Raw genomic sequence first — 24,765 nt, 5'->3', positions numbered from 1 at the left:
CGTAGACGCTCTCACATTCAGCGACGAGGACATCGAGACCTTGTCTCAGCCTCACAACGACGCACTGGTAATCTCTTTCCTTGTAAATACATTTCAAATTAAACGTGTACTTGTGGATCCAGGTAGCTCGGCCAATATTATCAGGTCGAGGGTGGTAGAGCAGCTCGGACAGCTCGACCAAATCATGCCCGCCACTCGAATCCTCAATCAGCTCGCACGCTGAGGGGCATCCCCTCGGGAAACCATCCACTCGGAAAAGCCAAGAAACGCCAAATGGGGTCCTGATAGAAAAGTGATGTACCGGGCCAAATGGTCGAATGAACTGTGTCCATATAGCCGGGCCCCCGACGGCGAAAACATGTACACTTGCACAAAATAATTGAGGAATATCTTTTATCAAAGCATCTCACACTCCAAAAGAAGCTCGGCATCTCCGCGAAAATGACATCTCCGCCGAAAATGTCCCGAACACTTGGGGACCGGCGTCAACAATTCAACACCTGTACGACCTTTGAGTCGGGACTGGAAGATCATAAGCCCTCAATGAGGCAACATGAAAATCATGAAACATCTCCATGGCTGAAAGTGACCCGAATACTCGGGGACTGGCATCAAAATCTCGAAAAACGCACGACCTCAGGGTCGGGATCTCCAAAATTGTGAGCCCACAACGAGGCAATACAAAATTTACAAGTAATGACTTCCGATCCAAGGTACCTTTGATGACTTGGGGACTGTTGCCACTCTCCATTCATTAAAAAACACGAGGCCGTAAGACCCTGAGCGGGCAGACTCGGTCTCGTAAGACCTACATAAGGCAGCAACTATATCTGTAAGACCTCAAGCAAGGCATGAACTACATACGTACCAAGTGACAATATCTGTAAGACCTCAAGAAAGGCATGAACAATACTTGTACGAAGTATCCAAAACTGTAAGACCTCAAAGGCATGTAAAACTTGTAAGACCTTACTAAAGGCATAAATTCGATCTCAAAGTTTCGGCTATATATCGAACTTGTAAGACCGCTAAAAAGGCATACCCTCGATATAGATGGCGAAACTATCTCATTCGATACTCAAAGATCGGCTTCAAGATACTCAGCCTCTGAGCTAAACCTCCCGAGGTGCTCGATCATCGCCATATAACGACTCACAAATGAGGGTTTTTATTAAGCCGTTGAAGAGTTAGGCAAACACTATTTCAAAATCCTTATCGAGGGAAAAATAAAGCCCACAAGGTTGCATCGACCAAACGCGTAAGATCCATTGTCGCCAGCCTAATGAGCCTTAGGGCCACACACATAAAAGGCTGCTTCGACCCAAAGTGTAAGAGCTATTGTCGCCAGCTCACACAAAACTTGAGGGTCAAAATGACCTCGAGTCGTAACCAGATTCGGAGACTGGACCCAAAATAGTTAACCAAATATTCCTAAGGGCAAAAGCGTAAGAGCCACTATCGCCAGCCTGAAATCTGAAAACTTGAGGGTCAAAATGAGCTAGAGTCGTAACCCGATTCGGAGATTGGACCCAAAATAGTTAACCAAATATGCCTAAGGGCAAAAGCGTAAGAGCTATTGTCGCCAGCTCACATACACTAAAAGGTCGCATCGACCAAAAGCGTAAGAGCCACTGTCGCCAGCCTAAATTTCAGCCACTCGAAGGTCAAATAAGCTCAAGTTGATGCTCGACTCAGGGACTGAGCCCAAAACGGTTGGCCTAAATATGCCTAAGAGCAAAAGTGCGTAAGAGCCTACGGGCCAGCCTAATGAGCCCTAGAGCCATACCACGACTCTAAGGATTCCTACCAACCCAAAAACCAGTTCACCTGGCCAAATTCAAGATAGAAAGAGATACAAAAGAAGTAAAGCAGCAAGGTTTTCTTTTATACACATATGCGAAAGAACACAATCTCCATCTACAAACTTGCTTTGAAAATGCTACATACAGATAGCAAAATCTATGACCCCCTAGGGGCTATGACCTGCCGGCCTCATCTTCACTTTTTTTAGCATCGGGCAAAAGCAGCCGAGCATCACACTTGTCCGCCCTCACTTGCGCCGACTTTTCCAAGAGGGCGAAGCCCCTAACACAGATTTCCTTGAGGGTTTTTCTTCAAGATTTGTAGCGAGCGTATTCTTCAACCCTCTCTTCGTAGTCGAGGATCCTTCTCAGCTCAGCTTGAGCATCGGCAGCATCCTTTGGATAAATCACCATCTCCTGGTCAGCCCTAGTTCGGCACATTACAGCTTCGGCCTGGGCATCGACGATCTCAGCCCTAACCTTTGAAAGCTCGGACTCGAGATTCGTAATCATTTCTGTCTGAACCGAGGCGTTGTCACGAGCTAAGCTAAGTTGAGCCTCAAAAGCGGGAACTTTAGCCAAATCATCCTCCCCCTCTAAAGCCTGAGCCTCCGCCCGAGCTTTCAGCTCTTTATGCTCATGCCTGGCCCGACCAACTTCATCCCAAAGGCGCCCTAGGGCCTCCGTCTTTTTCTGCAACTAAAATTAACTAAGCGTTAGCCTCAAGAACCAGAAGGCAGAGTGCACGCTCACCTGGGACAGAAAATTACATGCTCCTTCAAGTGGTTCTCGTAATCCAAGCTCCGTCCTACCACATACCGCAAGTACATCAACTGACCTCCTTTTCATCACAAAGGAGCCTAAGGGATCTCTCGTCATCCAGAGCTTTCCGCAGCCTGGCTTCGTGACGAAGCAGACCAGGCTTAAGCTTGTCGAAGGCCTGCAAAAGAAAACCAGTAAGGAAGGGAAGGCACGAAGCCCGCAAGGCCTACAAAAAAAACTCACCACAAAGTGAAGCTGCAGGACCTCCTTGAAGGCCGAGCATACACCTACTAATCCGGTTCCTTCAGCCCTAAAAGAGTCAACTCCGATCGAAGCACAGTTGCTCGGTGTATGCGACCCTGGGTTTCTAGTATCTCCCGAATTACCGTCGACGGAAAAAGAAGGCGACAGAAACGGACAAACCCTCTCTCCAGAACAAGGAATCGCGAACGTGGCAGGCTCGGACGATGCTTCCGCTCCGAGGCCCCGATCCCATTTTGCCTTGCTTTGATCTCCATCGCCCTGTAAAAGCATCTCTCGTTCATTGTTGTTGTTCTTTAGCCCGAAAGCTGGAAACCCTTTCCCTTCTCCAGAGGAGCGTGATCTCGCCTCGAATGGCTCTCTGATGCCTATGATGGCAAGATTAGTACGCATAAAGGGAAAATGCCTCTATAAATGAAGGAAGAGAGAGGAAAGAATAGCACAACACTCACCATGTTGTGTTGCTTCCCTTTTTCCCAGGGACAAAGCTCGCCACTTGCTCTCATAACAGGTCGAGTGGGTCGTCAACTTTCGGACCCAATCCAGCAAATCAAGAATGTCGTCCGATGCCCATGAGAAGGCAAAAAATGCTCCCCTTACGTGTATAGTTCCACTCCTCAGGGAATGACATAAGCTCCACGGAGATGAAGTTAGTAGTCCGCACTTGAACGAAGCAACTCATCCACTCCCGGCCTCCACCTTCCTCATCATCAACAACGAAGGGCATGGTTGATTGACATCACAAGGTTAGCAAACCTCGATGGTGAAAGGGCCGGTGTGGCCTAATGAGATGACTGAGCGTAAATTCAAGCCCCGCCTTCTCCGCGAAAAATCTCACCATCAATACCGTTACCCAAAATGACGGTCGGATCTGTGCCAAGGTAACCCGCTACATAAAACAGAGGCCAAGAACGACCCTGTCAAGGGGGCCCAGTGTGAAAGGGTATGTGTACACATTCAAGAATCCATCAGCGCAATCCGTGATGCCCTCACCCGGGGGAAGTATCTGTAACACTACCTTTTCCCCCATTCGCAGTCTTTTCTCACTAACCCTAGATGTTTTTCTCCTATAGAAGAAGAAATCTTCAAGGCATACTCTCATTAGTCCTGAATGCTAGAGCGGAGCTCTCCCTTTTCTACCGGGCAGACTCCGATGCAGCAGTCATGGCTATGGAAAAATTGGGGAAATAAACTGGGAATCTGTGCAAGTACGTCAATACTGAAATAATAAAAGGTTTGACACGGAAAGAGAAGGGCAACTGCTTAAAATGGTGAGATCTCCAAAAGAGCAGAAGCAATCCTATTTATACATGGAAGAAACGACGACGATCCGCCTGTCTCAAAGTCAAGTAGGTACACTGACCAATGTCATCTTCGCCAGTCCCGAGGTGGTACCCAACCTTGAGGACCTCCATCAGAAAAAGATTAGGCTTCAGGGAGGCAATAACACCTTCGCCAGTTCCAAGGTGGTACCCAATCTCGAGGACTTTTATTAGGGAGAAGTTAGGCTCTAGGAAGCCGAAAGCACCTTCGCCAGTCCTGAGGTGGTACCCGACCTCGAGGACCTTCATCAGCGAGAAGTTAGGGTCTAAAAGGGCAACGACATCATCACCAGTCCCGAGGTGGTGCCCGACCTCGAGGACCTCCATCAAAAAAAAGTTAGGCTCCAAGAAAATAAATACTCAGGCTTTACACGTATGGGCTTGCCCCCGGGACACCATCTGAGATCGGACAAACCCTCTTTCAAGATCTATCTACAGCGCCTTAAGGCTATTTACACTAAGCTCAAAGCAAGTTTCCAGGTGGTCCGGATTTGAACGAACCTCCACTTGGGGACTGCCCTTGAAAGATCAAAGGTAGTCCCTATCCACAGGCCTCCGAGCAAATTTCTCCTCAAATTTTACCGTAGAGCCTAAGTGATAAATCACGGTTTCAAGGTTCGAATCATTACTTTTATTCGACTCGAATTAAGGGGCCCGATGATCCGAGCTTATCGGTCCAATTCAGGCTTGACCCAAGGGATGAAGAAGGGTTTCACGGAAGGTCATTTTAGTCAATCAAAGGTCGAGAAAAACATCCGCATATGGGTTTGACATTGACAGTAGCCGATAGAATCATGCATTCAGAGTCTCCACAAACGCAAATAAAAGGAAATATAGCAAACATCGAAGACAAAACTGGGAAAACATTTTTATAATTAGAAAACACTTGATTACAAGATCCCTCGAGGGGTCCTTGCATATGATTACAAAAGCCCATGAGGGGTCCTTACATAGAAACAAAAAAGCAAAGAAGGTACATATGCAAGAGAAGCCTAGAGTCTAATCAATTCTCGAGCGTCATCCCCTCGGGTATGCGTCCTAAGCGACAGTATCTTCTACCACCACCGCCTCGAGGGGGGGGGGGTCGTCTCGGTCTTCCAAAGTAATGTCTTCAATGGAGAAGATGCAGAGGTGGAAAGTGGAGAAGTAGCAGGAGATGAAAAAATGCCATAGCCCACCAAAGGACGAGGGCCCTCATCGGCCAAGAGAACCTCGGACCAGTAAGAGACTTGGCGAGCGTCGGCCTTACTTGCATGGCTACTTTGAATCCACTTCTTGGGACATTGAGCCATGCAAGCTAACGATCGGGGGTGAAGTACCACACCAAACTGGGGTATAAAGGCGAGCAGCGGTGTATAATCGAGCACACTTATGAGCAGCGGTGTATAGTCCTTCCCAAGATGGAAGAGATCAGCCTACTTATCTCATAGTCTCGAGCCAACAACAACAGCGACGAGATAGTATAATCTCGCTTAATGAAAGAAAGCTCAGGCGAAGGGCCATAGACCCCAAACATGGTAGGTAGCAATGTAGGAGAATAATGGGAAGAAAGGAATAAAAAGATGTTAAAAAGCACTTGGATAAAAAGATAATACCGGAAGGCCCCATTTATAGGGGATGATAATATGGCCAACAATGCCAACAATGCCTTTGAAAGATGGATCGACAGGTGCAATCAATGCATTATTGGATATCGAGTCGACGACGGTACTGTCACTTTGAAGAATGGGAATCGACAGCGCATTTAATGACACTAAAAAGACAAGTCCATGAGACGCCCTAGTTATCGCAAAGGCTTACGTCACAAGTTGATGCCATCAGTATGATGCCATCATAGGAAGCTCGAAGAGTTAGATGTCAAAATAGTTTCTTGTCACTTCTCTCTAAGAAACACGGGGACTATCTGTATACGGAAAAATTAGAGAGGCCAATTTCTCGTTGTTAAGGCATCTCAGAAAATCACCTCAAAGGTTCGAGACCACAAACCGAGTACCCTCCCTCGAGGCTCGTTGACACTCGAACTAAGGATAACGACGACCTCGGCGATGGTAGGAATGTGAAGCTCCCTAGGCGTACGGTTAGGACTGACAAAGCCTAGTGGACTAGTCTAAGACCCGAATTAGGGTGTCATCTAGTTGTCACATCTCCGTATCTTTGTAATTAATGCTTGTTCTACTATGATAGGATTCCCTTCCTATATAAATAGGATCCTTGTCACCTTGTAAGGGGTTACTGTTGCTCCAATTGCTCCATACGAAATATACAAGAACATTCTCTTTCGCCTCTAACATATTCTTTTGATATTATTGCTTTCATTTATTATCTTCATATTTGTTCATCATTTATTGCTTATCATTCACCATAAAGAGCCTCCATTAATTCTATTATAACTGTTAGCCGTATTTCGAACCCCCTTGATAGCTCTCTGCCGAGCTCCGGAATCGACCTTGAGGCCCTGAATCAGCAAGCTCGACGCCTCGATAATTGGCCCAACGGTTTGATTATCGCCCTATCCTTAACTATTATTTCATTTCTAAGTCTTACATACATAGCATCAACTGCTTAACAAACCAACATAAAAATAGATCACGTATTTTTAGCGTCCCATAATCAAATTTAGTTGTTATTACCATTTTCACGGTAAACAAAGACTTCAACGCGAAGCTCTTCAAATTCAAGCCAAATCTTCAACTTGCAAAGCTCTCTAAATTTGAGCAAAGTCTTCAAGTTTCAAAGCTCACCAAAATCGAGCAAAGGCAAGTTGCAATGATCTTCAAATTAGAGAAAAGACTTCAAGTTGTGAAGCTCTTCAAATGGAGCAAAGTCTTCAAGATGCAAAGCTCTTCAAATTAAGTAAGTCTTCAAGATGTAAAGCTATTCAAATTTGAGCAAAGTCTTCAAGTTGCTATACTCCTTGTCTGCACGAGTATAAACTGCATACAAAAAAAAACTTATACTTCTTTTGAACTACGTAATGACTTGATCCTCTTTGCGGAGGTACGTAGGTTACTTAAAATTTTGTTCGAAGTTCATTCACATAATTTTTTTTAAAAAAAATCTACTTTGTCACGATGACAAAGAAAAGCTGACGATGCTCTCTCGAGGCTACAAAAATGGAGCATTATATGTATCATTTCATGGAGTTGTGAAAAGAATATTTTATGCACTTCTTCTCCAATATGCAAGAAGAGCTTGTTCTACTCTAATGCTTGAAGAATGGAATGCTCCATAAAATTCTTCTCCAAATTACAAGAAGACGGTGTTCTATGCTAAAGCTTGGAGGTTAGGACACTTCATGGATTTCTTCATCAAGTTACAAGAAGGGGTTGTTCTACATCAAAACTTGAAGCATAGGATTCCCCATGGACTTATCCAAACTGAACGAAGAATTGGTTCAACACCAAATCATGAAGGTTGAGTCACTCCGTGAAATTCATCGCCACAAGGATGAAGGATGGGATGCGCCACGTGTTCACCTACCAGGATGGTTTATGGTCTCTCCAAACCTCCTTCTCGCCAAGTTGCAAGGAGGAGATGCATCATGTGTGTTTTTATCAAGCCTCAAGGAGGAGACGTGAAATATACTTCTTCGAGGAAGGTGGCATACCAACTAGTATCTCGCCGGAGTCACGCAATTGTAAAGAAGAGACACCAAGTGGTTCCCCACCAATAAGAGACAGGTTGTGCTTATTTATAAACATGCAGGATAAGAAAAAGAAGTGCACCCCACAATGTTGGCAATGCAACGCTTCAATACGGATGGTGATCATTGTGACGTACACTTCTCTACTGAATCTTGAAGGATGGAATACTCCACAGATTGTTCCATCAAAGCTTGAAAAATAGGAAGCTCCATGAACTTCTTCACCAAGTTGAAAGAAGGGGTTATTCCATATCAGATCATGAAGGATAGAACACTCCATGTACTTCTTCACCAAGTTGCAAGAAGGGGTTGTTCGTGCCAAAGCTTGAAGGATGAGATGCTCATGAACTTCTTCACCAAGTTGGAAGAAGGAGTTATCCCACGCAGCTTGAAGGTGAGGGATGCCCCACAGACTTTCTAGCCAAAGGTTACAAACAGAAGTTCTCCATGTAATTTTGACACCAAACCACAAGGATGAGGAGGCACCAACCTTTCTCTCGCCAAACATGCAAAAAAGAAAAAGAAGTATGCTGCCCTAATACTCCTCCCAATTTTGGCCTTTGATTCAAAGATTTACTCTAACTGGATCAAAGAGGGTGGAGCATTGAGCTTTGTATATATTGTATCTATCATAGCCTTCTTTTTAATGGCACAAACGACACTTGATTTGGACGCTCCTATCTCGATATATGACGTTTTCACCGAGAGTGCACAAAGTAGTGAGATCAGCAGGCCAAATGCATTGATCAACTTCAGAAATTAATTCCATCCGATCCTGAAGGTGTTTCGGGGTGAAATTTTGATATGTTGTAGTCCTTTGAGTCTAGAATCAGTACAATCAAGAGGCTTGCGATTTTGACGTTCCTAGAGGAAGATACTAATTGTTTGGTGAAGGCGCACAAAGCTGAAGGAGCCAGCTACTCATTTCCTAGCTTCTAACAAATATCTGAGAAGATACGTTATGATTCTTGTTTTTAAATATGTCCTAGTTCTAGAAGTCTAGTTTTTGGAACCATAAACCGCTCTTGATTTCGATCATTCCTACACCAAGATATGAATTTTTTGATGAAGGTGCACAAAGCTGTAAAGTCGAGCGCGGCAACATCTGAGACGAAAATTCAAAAGAATACATGAGAAGCTAGAGAAGGAATTTAGCCCCAAAATTTTGATATGATGAAGTATTTGAAGTGTAGTTTCAAAAGGATCAAACGGCTTGTAGTATGATTCTCCTACAACAAGATATGGTTGTTTTCTCTACAGATTCGCAAAGATGGCCATCCTGGACAGCTTCTGCAGCAAAAGAGAAAAGGTTCTGGAGCCCTCGGTGACTACAGCACGAAGCTTTTGGTCCTATTTAATTTATCGGTATCAACGACATGGATCTTTAATTCAGCAGCAAGTACCGGTGTCAATGACAGGGCGCTCTAATATAGATGGTGAACATTGTGACATGCACTTCTCCACCAAATCTTGAAGGAAGTAATGCTCCAAAGATTATTCCATCAAAGCCGTGAACTTCTTCGTTAAGTTTCAAGAAGTCATCCATGCCAAGACTCAATGGATAGAAAGTTCCATGCACCTCTTCGCCTACAAAAAAAAAAAAAAAAAAAAAAAAAAGAAAGAAAGATTGCGTTGATCATGTAATTCTTCACGTGATCTGCCACAGAGAACTCGCCATGGACTTTCTCGCCAAAGGCTGCAAAGAGAGGTCCTTCATATACCTTTGTCGCCAAAGTCACAAGGATGGGGACGCCCAAATCTTTCTCTTGCCGAAGCTGCAAAACAACGAGGATATGCTGCCCAAGTCACAATGTTTGAGCACAATGTGCAGATTGTAGTGTCGACTTCGAATAATTGTGCGGGTCGTTCCAGAGTGTACTGAGCTTCAATCTTTGGAGTGAATATAGGTCCTGAAACCTGGTTTTTACAGGATCAAGTGGATTACAATTCTGACACTCCTATCTCGAGATATGAATTTTTCGACGAGAGTATGCAAAGCTGGATGAACTGGCATGTCGAAACTTGTTTCTTGAATTCTGATAAATATCTGGGAAGATCTAGGGATAATCTTATTGTGATCCTCATACATATCGTAGCTCTGAAAGTCTAGCTTCTGTCAAAGCAAACCGCTCGTGATTTCGATGTCCCTAAATCAAGACATGAATTTTTCGGTGAAGACGCACAAAGCTAGAAATCGAGCATGGCAGAATCTGAAGTGAATATTTAAGAATTTATTTGAGACAGTGTAGAGCGAATTTTGATTCAAACCTTTGATATATTGCAGAACTTTGTGTCCAGTTTTTGGAAAATCTAACGGCTCGCAATTTTGACGCTCCTACAATGAGATAGGAATTGTTTTCCACAGACGTGCAAAGCTGGAGGTCCCGAACAACTTCTGCAATAAAGAAGAAAAGTGTCAGTTTGAAACATTATTTTGCAACCATAGCAATTAAATTACACACTCCCCTTCATGAGGCAATGGCTAGCAGTCATAGGAAGTGTATATTCCTCTTGTACAATCATTGAAGTTGATGGTTTACAAAAAGAATAAGAAAAGAAAGCCATTGCTCACGTAGGAAAGAAAGAGGCCAAAAGCGATAAGTAATCTTCTCAAGCTAAACTCTTGCCCACGGAAAAATAAAATCGGAGGAAGCATTGATGAAGAATTCTTGGGGAACACTTCTATTTATAGCTTTTTCAAGGAGGTTGTGCTCTCTTGACCTACAAGAATTTTCCTTTCAAGGAAAGAATAATTCCTTGTTGATCAGGATTTGGGAAGCCTTAGAAGTAATAAAAATGAATATGAGGCAATTATGGATCGGGAAAGAGAAGTGTTCTTGGTTCAAAAAAGTACAGGAGAATTCCTACCAAGTTTGCTACTCTTTACTTGGTCCTACATAAAATGGGTTTGACTTAATAAATTTAAGTTCATCTCTTTGTTTTCATAAAAGGCAAGTCAGCCATGTTTATTACTGATGCTTAGTTTCACATTGATGGTTAATTCACATAGCAAGTAAGCAGTCAAGATGCAACATGGTTATCATGGTATTTACTTATGTAGATGGCGCAACTAAATTCTTCTCTGGAATGAAGAACGAAACAAGATGGTTCACTTTGATACGTCAGACTGTTTGGTTAAGTGATTCAGAAAAGGACATTATTTTCCTCGGTGCTTCAAATCTCTTCTTTGACTTCGACAAGCCTACACTCCGACAAGCCTTGAAGCAGGGGGCATTTGTAGACAATTAAAATTTTACTAAATTTAAATCCATAAGAAATTTAGATTTTATCATAAATTAAATATATACTAATCAAAATAAATATTATGGGCTAATATGATCGGGTCAATTATTTAAATCTAATGAAATTGATTTAGATAAAAGCCCAATATTCTATTTGGTTAGCACATAGTTGGTCTTCTATCAAATGGGTCGGCCCATGAGCTTCAAGCCCAATGGCCCACTAAGGTTTTCTTGGAGATTACTCCATCCCCGCCCCCCCACCCCACCTTTATAAAAGGGTCAAAGGAGAAGGTTAAGATAAGCAAGTAAGCAGAAGAAAAGGCAAAAGAAGCTATGAAGAATAGCATCAAGGTTTCCATCCATATCTGCAATCGTCGTGTGTGATCAAATTCCAAAGGCGAACTCAAATCATAGGCGGACAACTTTAAATCTTCCGTTCGTGATAATCCAACACCAAATCCTGGTTCGTGACGACCTTCAAATTGTTCGTGACTTACTACAAATCTGAATTTCGTCAAGTTCAAGATCAAGCTCTCAAGCTCTTGAACCATCGTCCATGAGGAGAAGAATCAAAGAACTAATTCTCTTAAGATTTTAGAGACTTTCTAGAGATTTTAACCCCATCACTTGAAATAGAATATATAATATTTGTCGCTATATTTCTTGTTTTGATTATTATTTTTCAGGAGCGAAATTTAGTTGTTATATTTGGCACGTGAGTTGTCCGTGCGTTCATGATTAGAGATGTGATTACAAGTTGCCGTGAGCATATGGTTTGTGGGTTGAGACCCATGACTTGTGATTATGAGATGAGGTATCTCGGAGTAATTTCGTTGCGAAATCTGTGTTAAAAAAACTTGATTAAATGGTTGTTATTTGTCTTCCCTATTTGGTTTCACTAGTACTTTCACGGTGTTATTATTACTTGCTGTTTATATTACATGTTTATTCTTGTTTCCATTTTCTAATTCTTGCTTTAATTATTAGATTTATACTTCTATGCTATACAAGTTATTTTGACTAGTAGGTGTCTTGACTTTTACCTCATCACTACTCCAGCGAGGTTAGTCTTGATAGGTAGTGCAGATAGAGATATTGGCGATATCGGACTCAGGCAGAGTTAGTTTATTTATCGCAAGAATTCAAGGTAGAGAGCTACTTGATCGTCATAGTTTGTTGGATTCGTTTCCTTTAATTGTACTGTCAGCTTGTTATTTAAACAATATAGTATTCCGATCTTTTATATCTTTCCTCGTATTCAACTAGAGTTTGTGACTCTGTATTATCTATTATTGGTAGATTGTTATGATTATTTCCTCTTAGACTTATTTCACTTTTGTTTTGGTATTCATATTAAACTCTATTTTAAACTATTATGGTTTAACTGACCTAATTATTGTAAGTAATTGTCTTACCTTGTCTTAGAGATTAGGTGTCATCATAACACATGTGGTAAAATTTTAGGCCATGATAAAGAATGCCAACAACAACAACAACAACAATATATCATTATAGTCTCACAAGTGAGGTCTAAGAAGGGTAGTGTACACGTATGCAAACCTTACCCCTACTTTGTGAAAGTAGAAAGACTATATCTGATAAATCCTCAGCTCAACAAAAGTATAATTACAACAGTTTAGAAAGAAAATATTTGATCGAAAATAACAAAGCATCATGTGGAAGCTAATAAAGCAAATCTTGATAACGATAAAGCAGACTTCAAAGAAAATATACTAAGCAACCTTTCATGTGTTAAACTTGATTCTAAAAATCTTGAATCAAGCAAAACTGATCTTGAAGGACATATCAAGAATCTTAAAAACCAAGTCCTTGAACTCACTTCTCATAATGAGCAGCAAACTTCTGCTAATGGGAATGGAATAATGAGTGATCTGCAAAATAATCCTGAAAAGGATCTGAAAGAGCTCAAAAATAGTTTGTGTAATGCTGACTGTAGGAATAAAGTGCTACAAGAGAACCTAAAAGTCAAAGTTATAGACATAGATCTTCTGATGCATTGAGTTGGCTAAATAAAAATTGCAGCAATAAATCAGGAATTGGATATAAGAAACTTGTACCTAGGTTTGATCCTAAGTATATAGGAATCTTTGACAATAAGATGTGCACTCACTGTGGGAAGGTGGGACATTTCTGAGACAATTCGCTGCCTTAATTCATGCTTAGTTCAAAAATACTTTTAGATTACTTAAACATGTGTCAATAGAATAAAAACACTCCTTTTGTTCAAGCTAAGTGGATTAAGGTCAATAAGAAAAGGACAATTAATACTCTTCCCTGTTGGGCAAAAAGAGATTTGATTCATCCTTTTTAAAACAAAAAAAGACCCATGTTTGTCTAGGTTCCCAAGACTAATCTGTGATTTATATTGCAAGCTATAGTGGGAGGAAGCAATCAAGATTGGTACCTAGACAGTGGATGCTCAAGACATATGAGTGGTAAAAAGAAGAATTTTCTCTCACCGACAACCTTCAAAGGATGGAATGTGCCCCTTCAAAATGGTAAGAAAGGACAAATAATAGATATTGGTAAAATTGGTAAATCACTCTCTCATGCTATAGAAGATGTATACTATGTAGTGGGACTCAAGCATAATATCCTCAATATTTGTCAAATGTGTGATAAAGGTAATGTTCAACAATTTTTACTATCACTAAGCTGGATACTAATGAAATTGTTCTAAAAGGCAAGAGACATAACAATGTCTACTGGATATCTATTATGTCTCTTCCTCAAAATGAACATACACGCTAATGTAGGAGATGATCCACTACTGTTGCATAGAATTCTAGGACATGCCAGTCTGTCTCAACTCAACAAGCTGGCAATAAAGAACATGGTCCTTGGGTTACCAAAAGTCAAGTTTGCATCTTTGTATACGCCAAAATCGGGGAGTTCGACTTTGGGGTTAATGTGGCACTCCACGTCCGACCTCGAGAAGCTCGAAGAAGAATTTGAAGTGCGACCCCTAGGTGCGTCCCTCAAAGGAGCATATAGAAGGTTCACTGTGGTCAATCTCGGAGCAGTATAGATAGATAATCATCATGGAAAGACGGGAAAGCTCCCAAGGATACGTGGTTAGAGCTGACCGGGTCTGCAAAAATAGTACAAATCCATACTGAGCCACTATACAGCTGTACCAATAGCATTTCCTCGTCATTATTAGACATGTACTATGTTGGGATACCCCCTTCCTATATAAAGGGGACCCTTCTCATTTTGTAACACACATGAATATTGAATATAATAGAACATTTTCTGCTTTTCTCACACTCAATTCTGTCTTTCAACTCTATTATTTGCCACTCATTATTCTTTATTTATTGTTCTTCATTTACTGCTATTATCGGACCCAAGGTCCCTGATTCTGTCGAGTTCGAGACTCCAGTCCTTCAACAACATTGGTTTGGCTATCTTATTCTCTTTATTTACACTTAGCATCTATTGCCGAACAACTAGTATTGAAATAAATCACATATTTTTAGAACCACAAAATCAGGTATAATTGTTAAAACCTTTTTCAAGGTAAACAGTTTGGCGCCCACCTTGGGGCTAAAAATAATAGTGATTGTTTTGGTGCTAGTTTTCTAAGAACAGAAGTCATTCTTCAGCATTTTTCTTGTCCAAGAATCTTTGATTTCAATTCAAAAAATGTCTAACTCAACAAATGCGCACGAAAACAATAGTATTGGGCTTCATGTAGAGAGCGGTGCAAATGCTGGTGTACCACCGCAAAACCATGGGGTGACACCAGCACAAATCCTCATCGACATGGGCTCACGCAAAGCTGCACATATCGATGTGAGCTCTCATATCAACGGAAGTGTGTGCGGGGAAAACTAACATGAAGCATAGGGGACTCCAGCTCAGGAGGAAAGAGAAGTTAGCCTTCAAGTCGTTTTTGAGATGTTACAAACGCAACAAGTGGCTATTGCTCAGTTACAAAGTCAACAAAAACTCTAAGCACATCAGCACTAGAAACAACTCCTCAGGTCGAGCAGGCACCAGAGAGATCGAGTAACAACGGGTTAGCAGTAGACCCCACTATTATAAAGATGCTCGAGGAGCTCACCAGAAGGATTGAATCAGGAGAAAAGAAGATAGAGGCTAACGATAAAAAGGTGGAGATCAAATCCCGGGTGCACCCCCGATTCTGAAGGGTGTAGATTCAAAGAAGTTCGTGCGCATCAAGTGTGGCTCTGAAGACCATCCCAAAGAAATTTAGAATGCCCGATATCCCGAAATATAACGGGACCACAGACCCCAATGAGCACATTACCGCTTATACTTGTGCTGTAAAAGGGAATGACTTAAAGGATGACAGGATTGAATCCGTCTTGCTGAAGAAATTCGGAGAACACTGTCAAATGGGGCCATGGCGCGACATCACAACCTACCCCCGAACTCGATAGATTCATTTGCCATGTTGGTAGATTCTTTTCTGAAGGCACACGCCGGTGCTATCAAGGTTGCTGTAAGGAAGTCTAATGTCTTCAAAATCAAACAAATGGAGAACGAGATGCTGAGGGAATGGAATTACCACCGGTCTCCGATGAATGGGCAGTGCAAGCCTTTACTCAGGGCTTGAACGAACGAAGCTCGATAGCTTCAAAGCGGCTAAAGCAAAATTTGATCAAATATCCCGCCGTGACCTGGACAGACACTTACAACAGGTATCAATCGAAGATCAGGGTCAAAAATGACCAATTAGAAGCCCCCTCGGGCTCAGTATCTCCTAGTAGACTCTTAACAAAGGAACAAAGGTTTATAGGAAGGGAGCCGAGGCCAAACAAGGAAAGATACCAGCCGTATGTAGAAGATCGAAGAAACGCCCCGAGGTGTAACACACCTCGAGTCAATCGAAGGATAGAACAAGGTCAAAATTCCCTAGGACTTATGAGTAAAGCTGGGTTCGATAGGCACACTGGGCCAGTGGAGGAACCCCAGTTATCTGAGTACAACTTCAATGTTGATGTCTCGGATATCGTATTGGCCATAGGTAAAATCAAAGATACCAGGTGGCCAAAACCCATACTATCAGATGCTTCACAAAAGAACCCTAACTTGCCATGCAAATATCACGACACTCATAGTCATAGGGCCGAGGATTGTAGACAGCTTCGAGAAAAGGTAGCCCGACTGATCAGCGAAGGGCACCTTCGAGAGTTCCCCAGCGACCGAGCTAAAATCCAATTTCGAGAAATAGAGGCGAATAGGAAGAACGAACAAGAAGAACCATAGCACATCATCCACATGATCATTGGAGGGGCCGATGCCCCACAAGGACCCGTTGTCAAGCGAATGAAAATATTCATCACCAGGGAAAGGCGAACTCGTGGTTACATACTAGAGGATGCTCTCACATTCAGCGAAGAGGACATCGAGACCTTGTCTCAAGCCTCATAATGATGTATTAGTAATTTATTTTCTTTTGAATATATTTCAAATTAAATGTGTGTTGGTGCACCCAGGTAGTTCGACCAACATAATCAGGTCGAGGGTGGTGGAGCAGCTCGGATTGCTCGTCTAGATCGTACCAGACTCTCGAGTCCTCAATGGATTCAACATGGCGAGCAAGATAACTGAAGGATGGCGAGATCATCCTCCCAGTCAACGTGGCCGATACAATCCAAGATACCAAGTTTCACATCATCGGAGGTGACATGAAATATAATGGCTTACTTGGAAGGCTGTGGATATAGGACATGAGGGTGGTACCTTCAAATCTTCATCAGATGATGAAGTCCCAACAAAGGATGGCATAAAAATGGTGTACGGAGAATAACATATAGAAAAGGAGATGTTCGCGGTAAATGACATGGCACCAACATCGACTCTCCTCGTCCAGGATGAGTCAGGAAACAGGCTGACCCCCGAGGAACAGGTGGTCTGTGAGCATTCGAATGAAGATGACAAAAAAGACTTCCCCACTCCTCGAACCTTCATTTACCCCGAGGAGTCGGATGTAACAAAATCAACGGTCGAAGAACTCGAATATACCGTCTTGACCGAGCATCTTCCAGATCGAAAGGTATGCCTAGGAACGGTATTAACCCCCAAACTCTGGAAAGAACTCATCCAATTTCTTATTAACAACATTGATTGCTTTGCTTAGTCCCATTTAGACATGACATAGATGCAATAAAGCATGCCTCGAAAACTTATTCCCATTGCCCAATATTGATCACTTGATCGATGCCACGGCCAACCACGAGATCCTCACTTTTCTCGATGCCTACTTCGAGTATAATCGAATGCAAATGAACCTATAGGACATGGAAAGGACTTCGTTCATCACGAAGTGTGGTACATACTGTTATAATGTAATGCCCTTTGGGCTAAAAAATGCCGGAGCTACGTACCAACTTCTAGTTAATAAGATATTCAAACATCAAATAGGCCAATCTATGGAAGTTTACATTGATGACATGCTAGTTAAGTCCCTGCGCGCAGAGGACCATTTGACACATTTGCAAGAAACATTCGATATCTTTAGAAGCTACAACATGAAGCTCAACCCCGAGAAATGTGCCTTCGGAGTAGGATCGGGCAAATTTTTGGGCTTCATGGTGTCGAATAGGGGTATAGAGATCAACCCCAACCAAATCAAGGCCATTGAAGAAATCACAGTGGTGAACAATGTGAAGGCCATGCAGCGTATGACCGGGTGGATAGTGGGCTTAGGCCGATTCATCTCAAGATCGTCAGATCGGAGTCATCCTTTCTTCTCCTTGCTCAAGAAGAAGAACAACTTTGAGTGGGCTCCGGAATGCCCACATGCTTTGGAGGAATTAAAGTGGTATCTATCGAACCCGCCTTTGCTCCATACCCCGAAGAAAGATGAAACACTGTACTTGTATCTGGCCGTATCCGAAGTAGCAGTAATTGGTGTGTTGGTTCGGGAAGAACAAGGTACGCAATTCCCTGTTTATTATGTAAGTCGAAGTTATCCATACTTAGAAAAATTAGCTCTTGCATTAATAAGTGCATCTCGGAAATTAAAACCTTATTGTCAATATGTCTTTTAACAATACACCTTCTTCGCAACATCTATATGCTACCTAAGGAGAACTCAACAAGTATTCAAGGCTCCTTCTCAATCAGCCTCGAATAGTTGGGGGGGGGGGAATCCCCATCGGAGGTTATCTTTTTGAAAAAATCGAGTTATGCCTAAGGGGACCTCGATAGGAAAATATTGTATTGGGCCAAATGGTCGAATGAACCGAATCCATGTAGAACAATCGGGCCTCCGAAGGCAAGAACATGTGCACATATATCAAGTAATCAAAGAAGCCTCTCTTCTTGTCAAAACGTCGTAGTGCCTTAAAGACTTTTACTACTTTCACACAAAATGGCTCAAGGGCCAAAAAATCCTCGAACACTCGGGGACTACCATCGACAGTCAGCTCATCAAAGCCATCAAAAACTCGAATTTGTAAGACCTCAGTGAGGCAGCATCGAATTTGTAAGACCTCGACGAGGAATGCCCAAACTTATAAGGCCTCAATGAGGCAATACCGAGCTTATAAGACCTCAACGAGGCGTATTCAAATTTATAAGGCCTTAAAAAGGCATAACCTCAATATTAAGGCCAAGGCTATATATTCGAACTTGTAAGACCCCTAAAAGGCATACCCTCAACATAGACACCAAGGTCACAGTACCTGGGGACTAAAGGCTACGGCCAAACATAAAGACTACTGTTGAACTAAAAAGATACGACTAAATTTACGCGACTTGGAGACGTCTGACTGCCGCTATAAAACTAAAGGCCTTAAAATACTTCAAAAATACTTTGAAAAGAACTGGTTAATTAGGCTACCCTCGACATAAGCAAAGAAGCTTTGATAATATCAGCTCCGAACAATAAATAGGCTTCGAAAACAATCAGCCTTCGATGAGAAGGTTTTGAAAACTCAGCATTCGAGCGAACCTCCTGAGGTACTCAGCTATCGTCACATATCGACTCATAATCGAGGTTCTCGTTTAAGCCGTCGAAGAGTCAGACGAACATAAAACATGCCAAGGCATAACAAGACTTCAAAAGTCTTTAGCCAAAATGAGGGAAAACTATAGCCATATTAGAGGTTGCATCGACCCTAACTAAAAAGAGCCTAAGGGCCAATTTGTAGGAGCCTAAGGGCCAACCTAAAAAGAGCCTAAGGGCCGATTTGTCAGAGCCTAAAGGACAAACTAAAAAGAGCCGAAAGGCTGATGTTTTAAAAGCTAAGGGTCGATATCTAAAAGAACTCAAAGGCCAAAGCACGCTGTGCTCGAGACCTCATCTAAGTTCAGGCTTGAAAACCTTGAGCTAAGGTAAAAAAATCAGACCTTAAGTGGTCACCTATTATTGCTCGCCTATCAAGCACCAAAAACCTAAGGGTTTTGTATTTTAAGTTCAACACATCGGACTAATCATCGACAAGCAACAAAAATTAAACCACAAAGGCAAAGACAAAGGCAAGATGGAAATGTATACAAAGATGAAACAAAAGGATCCTTTCCTATAATGGAGGCCGCAAAGTATATTTACAAAGCTCCCATGTGGAGCCGAGAAAAAATAATTAAGCCTAATCCTCGGCCAGAGTCACTTGGTTGGATGAAGTTCCCTCAAGAGCTGCGCCCTCGACAGCTTGACCCTCGACACCCTGGTCATCAACGACTTCTTCCCCCTCGAGGACTTCTTCTTCATCTTCACCGCTCTCTGGGCCACTAGCCGAATCCTCATCAGAAGTAAGAAATGTCGCTGATTCTTCCTCTAAGGCCTTCACTCTCTCGATCTCATCGGATAAGTCGAAACCCTTTGCATGTATCTCCTCGAGAGCCTGCCTTCGAGATTCCCATCGAGCATGGTCAAGGGCTCGAACTAGTTTGAGTTTGGCCTCAGTAGATACTGTCTTAGCCTAAGTATTTGCAGTGGCAGCATCATCCTAATATGAAGATATGAGCTCGTCGATCTCAGACTTAATCTGGGACAACTCAGCAACTGATTCAGCATGTAGATCTTTGTACTTACGACTTTCTCCCCTTGCCCCTTGGAGTTCGCGCCCAACCGAGATCAGCTTCTCTCAAAGAGTTTCTTTATCGGAGGCCACTTCATCCATGCGTTGCTTCAACCCAAGGATTTCAGTATCTCCGACGTTAAGCTCCTCTCGCATTAGGTCATCTTTTTTGCTTAAGCTAAAAGAATCAAACTAAGGCATTAAAACGCTCAATTGACTAAAGCACAAAGGTAAGCCCACGAAGGTCGTATTACCTACTTATCAAGATTGGCCCGCCCTCGAGACATCCTCTTCAAATGTGCTCGAAGGTCATCTAGCTCCCCCTCCCTTTTGGCATAAAGGGTTGTAAGCCCGTTCAACTCAGAAATGAGATTTCTAAACTCGTCCTTACAGTGAGCCAACTCAGCTTGTAACTTGGAAAAAGCTTGTTTGAAGAGTATCAAGGCCTAAAAACGCAAAGGAAAGGAGTTAGAAAAGCAACAATCGAAACTCAAAATACAGTGGTCAAGTCAAGATTACCTATTTTTGAAGCTTCTCGGCTTCTTCAAAAATCAATGAGGCATCGATATCGGGGCTTTCCTTGACTACGGTAAAATATCCTTCTCTCCGATGGATGCCCCCACGGCCGGAGATTCCATATCTTGGGCATCCCGTATTTTCACAAGAGAGAATGATGGTCCCGGCAGAGACTCATCTACATTGATAACCTCGAGCGGTTCAACTGGGGCCCTCTTCCTTCTTCGATGGGCTTTGTTATGGGTTTCTTCGGGTTCATTAACTAAGTGCCCTTCGGCACCCGATGTGTTTTGGTCGTTGGTCAGCCCGGGGACTTTCTCTGAGCCCCCCTCAACAATTCCCTTAGCTCGAGTCAGGACCACCTCGGTGGCCTCCGTTCCAGCAGCCTCCGGCTCAGCCACCTTCGACTCAATAGACTTCAAAGCAACAATGTTTCCTTTTCCCACTAGTAGGTAGTCATCATTCTCTTCACCCTCGGCATGAGAACTTTTGGCCGCTTCTCGAGTTAAGGTCACTGGATCGGCCTCGGGCTTTTGAACTTTAGCCTTCTTCGGCTTCGGGGACTCAGTTGGTGCTTTCTCCTTTCTTTTTTCTCCTTAGCAGGCTTCGGGGTATCTACTTCCCTAGGCAGGGGGTTCCCTCATCAAAACAGCCTCTCCAAGGCCTGCATAAGCACAAATGGTAAGAGTACTATCAAGAGATATCTTCTCTAAGGAGCACGAGTATGATAGAAATAAAAACTCACCATGGTTTTTTGCCTCCCAACGGATTTTAGCCAGATCACGCCACACGCGTTTCACATATGGGCAGGTCGAATCGTGTTGTCAGACCCAGCTTGGGAGATTCTTGACAGCACCTGGGTACCACTCGACAATTGAATCATCGAAGGGAGTTAATTCGAAGGCAAGAAAATATATCCGATTAGCAAAATATGTTTACTTACGTTTCATATTCCATTCCTCGGGGAATGGAATTTTCTTAGAAGGGATCAGGTCCGAGGTCCTAACTCAGACAAAGCGGCTCATCCACCCTCGGTCCTTGTCCTCATCAATACTAGCGAAAAAGGCCTTCGGAGATCGACGTTTTAACTTAATCAGGCCACCTCGATAGAGTCGAGGCTTATATAGTCTAATCAAATGATCAAGGGTAAAAGGCATCCCCTCGACCATGTTTGAGAAATACCTAATTAGATAAACAATGTGCCAGAATGATGGATAGATTTGTCCAAGCATCACCCGATATTGCTTGCAGAAATCGAGGATCACGAGGTCTATCGGTGGCGAAGAGGCTTCTACCGAGCCTAAGGTGAAAGGATATGTGTATACACTAAGAAAACCAGCTTTGTGTTTGGTTATGTCTTCTTCATGTGAAGAAATATCTACTTGCACTGCCTCCCCCCAATGGCAGTCAGCCTTCACTTTCTCAGTTTCAGTTATTAGGCTGATGTATCGAGACATAGGTTCGCATCGTCTCGGAACAGAGGAGGATTTTTCGACCTAGAAATTAGAAGATGTTTCACAAGGCCCGGGAATACACTTCTCAATACGAGGTGGTACTACTGTTTTGCTCTTAGACGAGCATGATGACGAAGGGCTTTCTCCTGTTGGGGAACAATTTTAGAGGTTTTTGCATTTTTGCTATAAAATCACAAAGGAGAAGAAGAAATCGGCTGAGAGATGAACACAAGGAAGAAGTGAGCGCATAAACACAGTTGTTAAAGATCTGAGGACATTATGGAAGGTAAAGGTTTAAGGAGCAAAGGATTGAGGTATTTAGAGGGATAAGTCATACGTGTTGAAGAAGGTAAAGAGACGGCCAACTGCCATTTTTGATTTAAAGCTTTTCGAGAAGCGTATAGGCATGACTTTTGCACGTCTTTTCTATCACATCAATCACTAACCACACATGATTGGCATCATGATGGGGAAATCGAAGAGTCAAAGAATTTAAATCGTTTCTTATCATTTCATTCTAAGAAACGCAAGGACTATCTGTATACGGCCAAAATTGGGGAGTTCGACTTTGGGGCTAATGTGGCACTCCACGTCCGACCTCGAGAAGCTTGAAGCAGAATTTGAAGCGTGACCCCGAGGTGCGTCCCTCGAAGGAGTATATTGAATGTTCACTATGGTTAATCTCGGAGCAATATAGATCGATAATCGTCATGGAAATGCAGGAAAACTCCCAAGGATACGTGGTTAGAGCTGACCGGGTATGCAAGAATAGTACAAATCCGCACTGAGCCACTATACAGCTGTACCAATAGCATTTTCTCGTCATTATTAGACATGTACTATGTTGGGATTCCGCCTTCCTATATAAAGGGCACCGTTCTCATTTTGTAACACACATGAATATTGAATGCAATAGAACATTTTCTGCTTTTCTCACGATCAATACTGTCTTTCAGCTCTATTATTTTCCACTCATTATTCTTTATTTATTGTTCTTCATTTACTGCTATTATCGGACCCGAGGTCCCTGATTCCATCGAGTTCGAGACCCCAGTCCTTCATAAACATTGGTTTGGCTATTTTATTCTCTTTACTTACACTTAGCATCTATTGCCTAAAAACTAGTATTGAAATAAATCACATATTTTTAGAACCACAAAATCAAGTATAATTGTTAAAACCATTTTCAAGGCAAACAATCTTATAATATTTGTGATGCATATCTGAGAGGTAAATATGTAAGGTCATCTTTTAAATCTAAGAAATTTATTAGTACCGCCAGACCCTTAAAACTTCTCCACATGGACCTATGTGGACTAATGAGAGTTAAGAACAAGGAAGGAAAGAAGTATGTGTTTGTAATTGTTGATGACTTCTCTAGGTACATATGGACCTTGTTTGTAGAATCTAAGGACGAAACCTTTGATGTATTTTGTGTGTTTGTCAGAATGATTCAACAGAAACTAGGCAATCTTGTATCAAGTATAAGAACATATCATAGAATTGAGTTTGAAAACTCTAAATTTCTTGACTTATGCAGAATTCATGGCATTGAACATAATTTCTCTACACCAAAAACTCCACAACAAAATGATAATAGAAAGAAAGAACAGATCTCTAGAAAATATGGGTAGGACCATGCTGATTGCAGTGGACCCATTCTGCTTGCTACTTGTTAAGAAAATACATGGTTAGACCCATTCTTCAGAAGGCACTCTATGAGTTACTTCAACGAAGAAAGCTCAACACTTCTCACCTAAGAGTTTTTGGTGTAAATGCTTTGTACACAAATGGCACAGAAGTTCTAGGAAAGTTTGATGATAGAAGTGATAAGGGAGTATTCCTGGGATATTCACCATATAGTAAGGCATACAAAGTATTCAATAAAAGAACTATACATGTGAAAGAAAATGTTCATGTAATTTTTTATGAATCTAACAACATGGCTGAGAAAGGTTTGTAGGATGAATACTATAAGGCTCACTGAAGAAGGAACTTTGGAGTATTTGAATAACAGCCTGAAGGAGCATTAGGTAATCATGAAGGCAGTGAAAGTGATCAGAAAGAACAAGAGGAAAAGGAAAAAAACTAACCAATAATCATACAGGTGAAGCTGAATATACTAGCACTGGTCCTTTGGGCCACTTCTCTCCTGAACCATCTCAAGGTATACAAGTTAGGACATAGAAACACCAAAGTTCTCATCCCCTTAAGAATATCATTTTGGATCCATATGCAGAAGTACAAACAAGATCATCCTTGAGAAACTTGTGTGCACTCACTGAAATTCTCTCATAAATTGAGCTGAAGACATAAAGGAAACCCTAAAGGGTCCAGACTGGATAATGGCCATTCAAAAGGAGCTGAATCACTTTGAAAGGATAAAGGTTTGGCTCTGGTACAAATACCCAAAAACAGAATTGTTATAGGTACTATTTGGGTTTTCAGAAACAAGTTGGATGAGCAAGAAAATATCACAAGGAACAAGATCAGACTTGTGGTTCAGGGATACAATTAGGAAGAAGAAATTGACTATGATAAAATATTTGCTCTACTAGCCATAATGGAAGCCATAAGAATGTTGATAATCTTTGTTGCTCATATGGAATTCACTATATATCAGATGGATGTGAAAAGTACATTCCCGAATGCTTACTTAAAAGAGGAAATATTTATTAAATAGCCCCTGGCTTTGCAAGAGAAGAGTTTCCTAATCATGTTTTCAAATTGCACAATGCATTAT

The 24,765-nt window shown here is 42.1% G+C and overlaps 1 long non-coding RNA gene across 1 annotated transcript; it reads right to left on the bottom strand.

Annotated features, from left to right (window-relative positions):
• Positions 1–8,865: 8,865 nt before the first annotated feature.
• Positions 8,866–10,778, bottom strand: LOC107761070 (uncharacterized). Its single transcript, XR_001642517.2, has 3 exons — positions 10,363–10,778; positions 10,059–10,185; positions 8,866–9,937 (listed from the first exon to the last, which is right to left on the bottom strand). It is a non-coding gene; the product is annotated as an uncharacterized LOC107761070 (long non-coding RNA).
• Between the last annotated feature and the right edge of the window lie 13,987 nt (positions 10,779–24,765).

The sequence above is a fragment of the Nicotiana tabacum genome, chromosome 5 (genome assembly GCF_000715075.1).
Source record: "Nicotiana tabacum cultivar K326 chromosome 5, ASM71507v2, whole genome shotgun sequence".
Classification (NCBI taxonomy): Eukaryota; Viridiplantae; Streptophyta; class Magnoliopsida; order Solanales; family Solanaceae; genus Nicotiana; species Nicotiana tabacum.
This window is presented reverse-complemented; position numbering and strand designations above follow the sequence as displayed.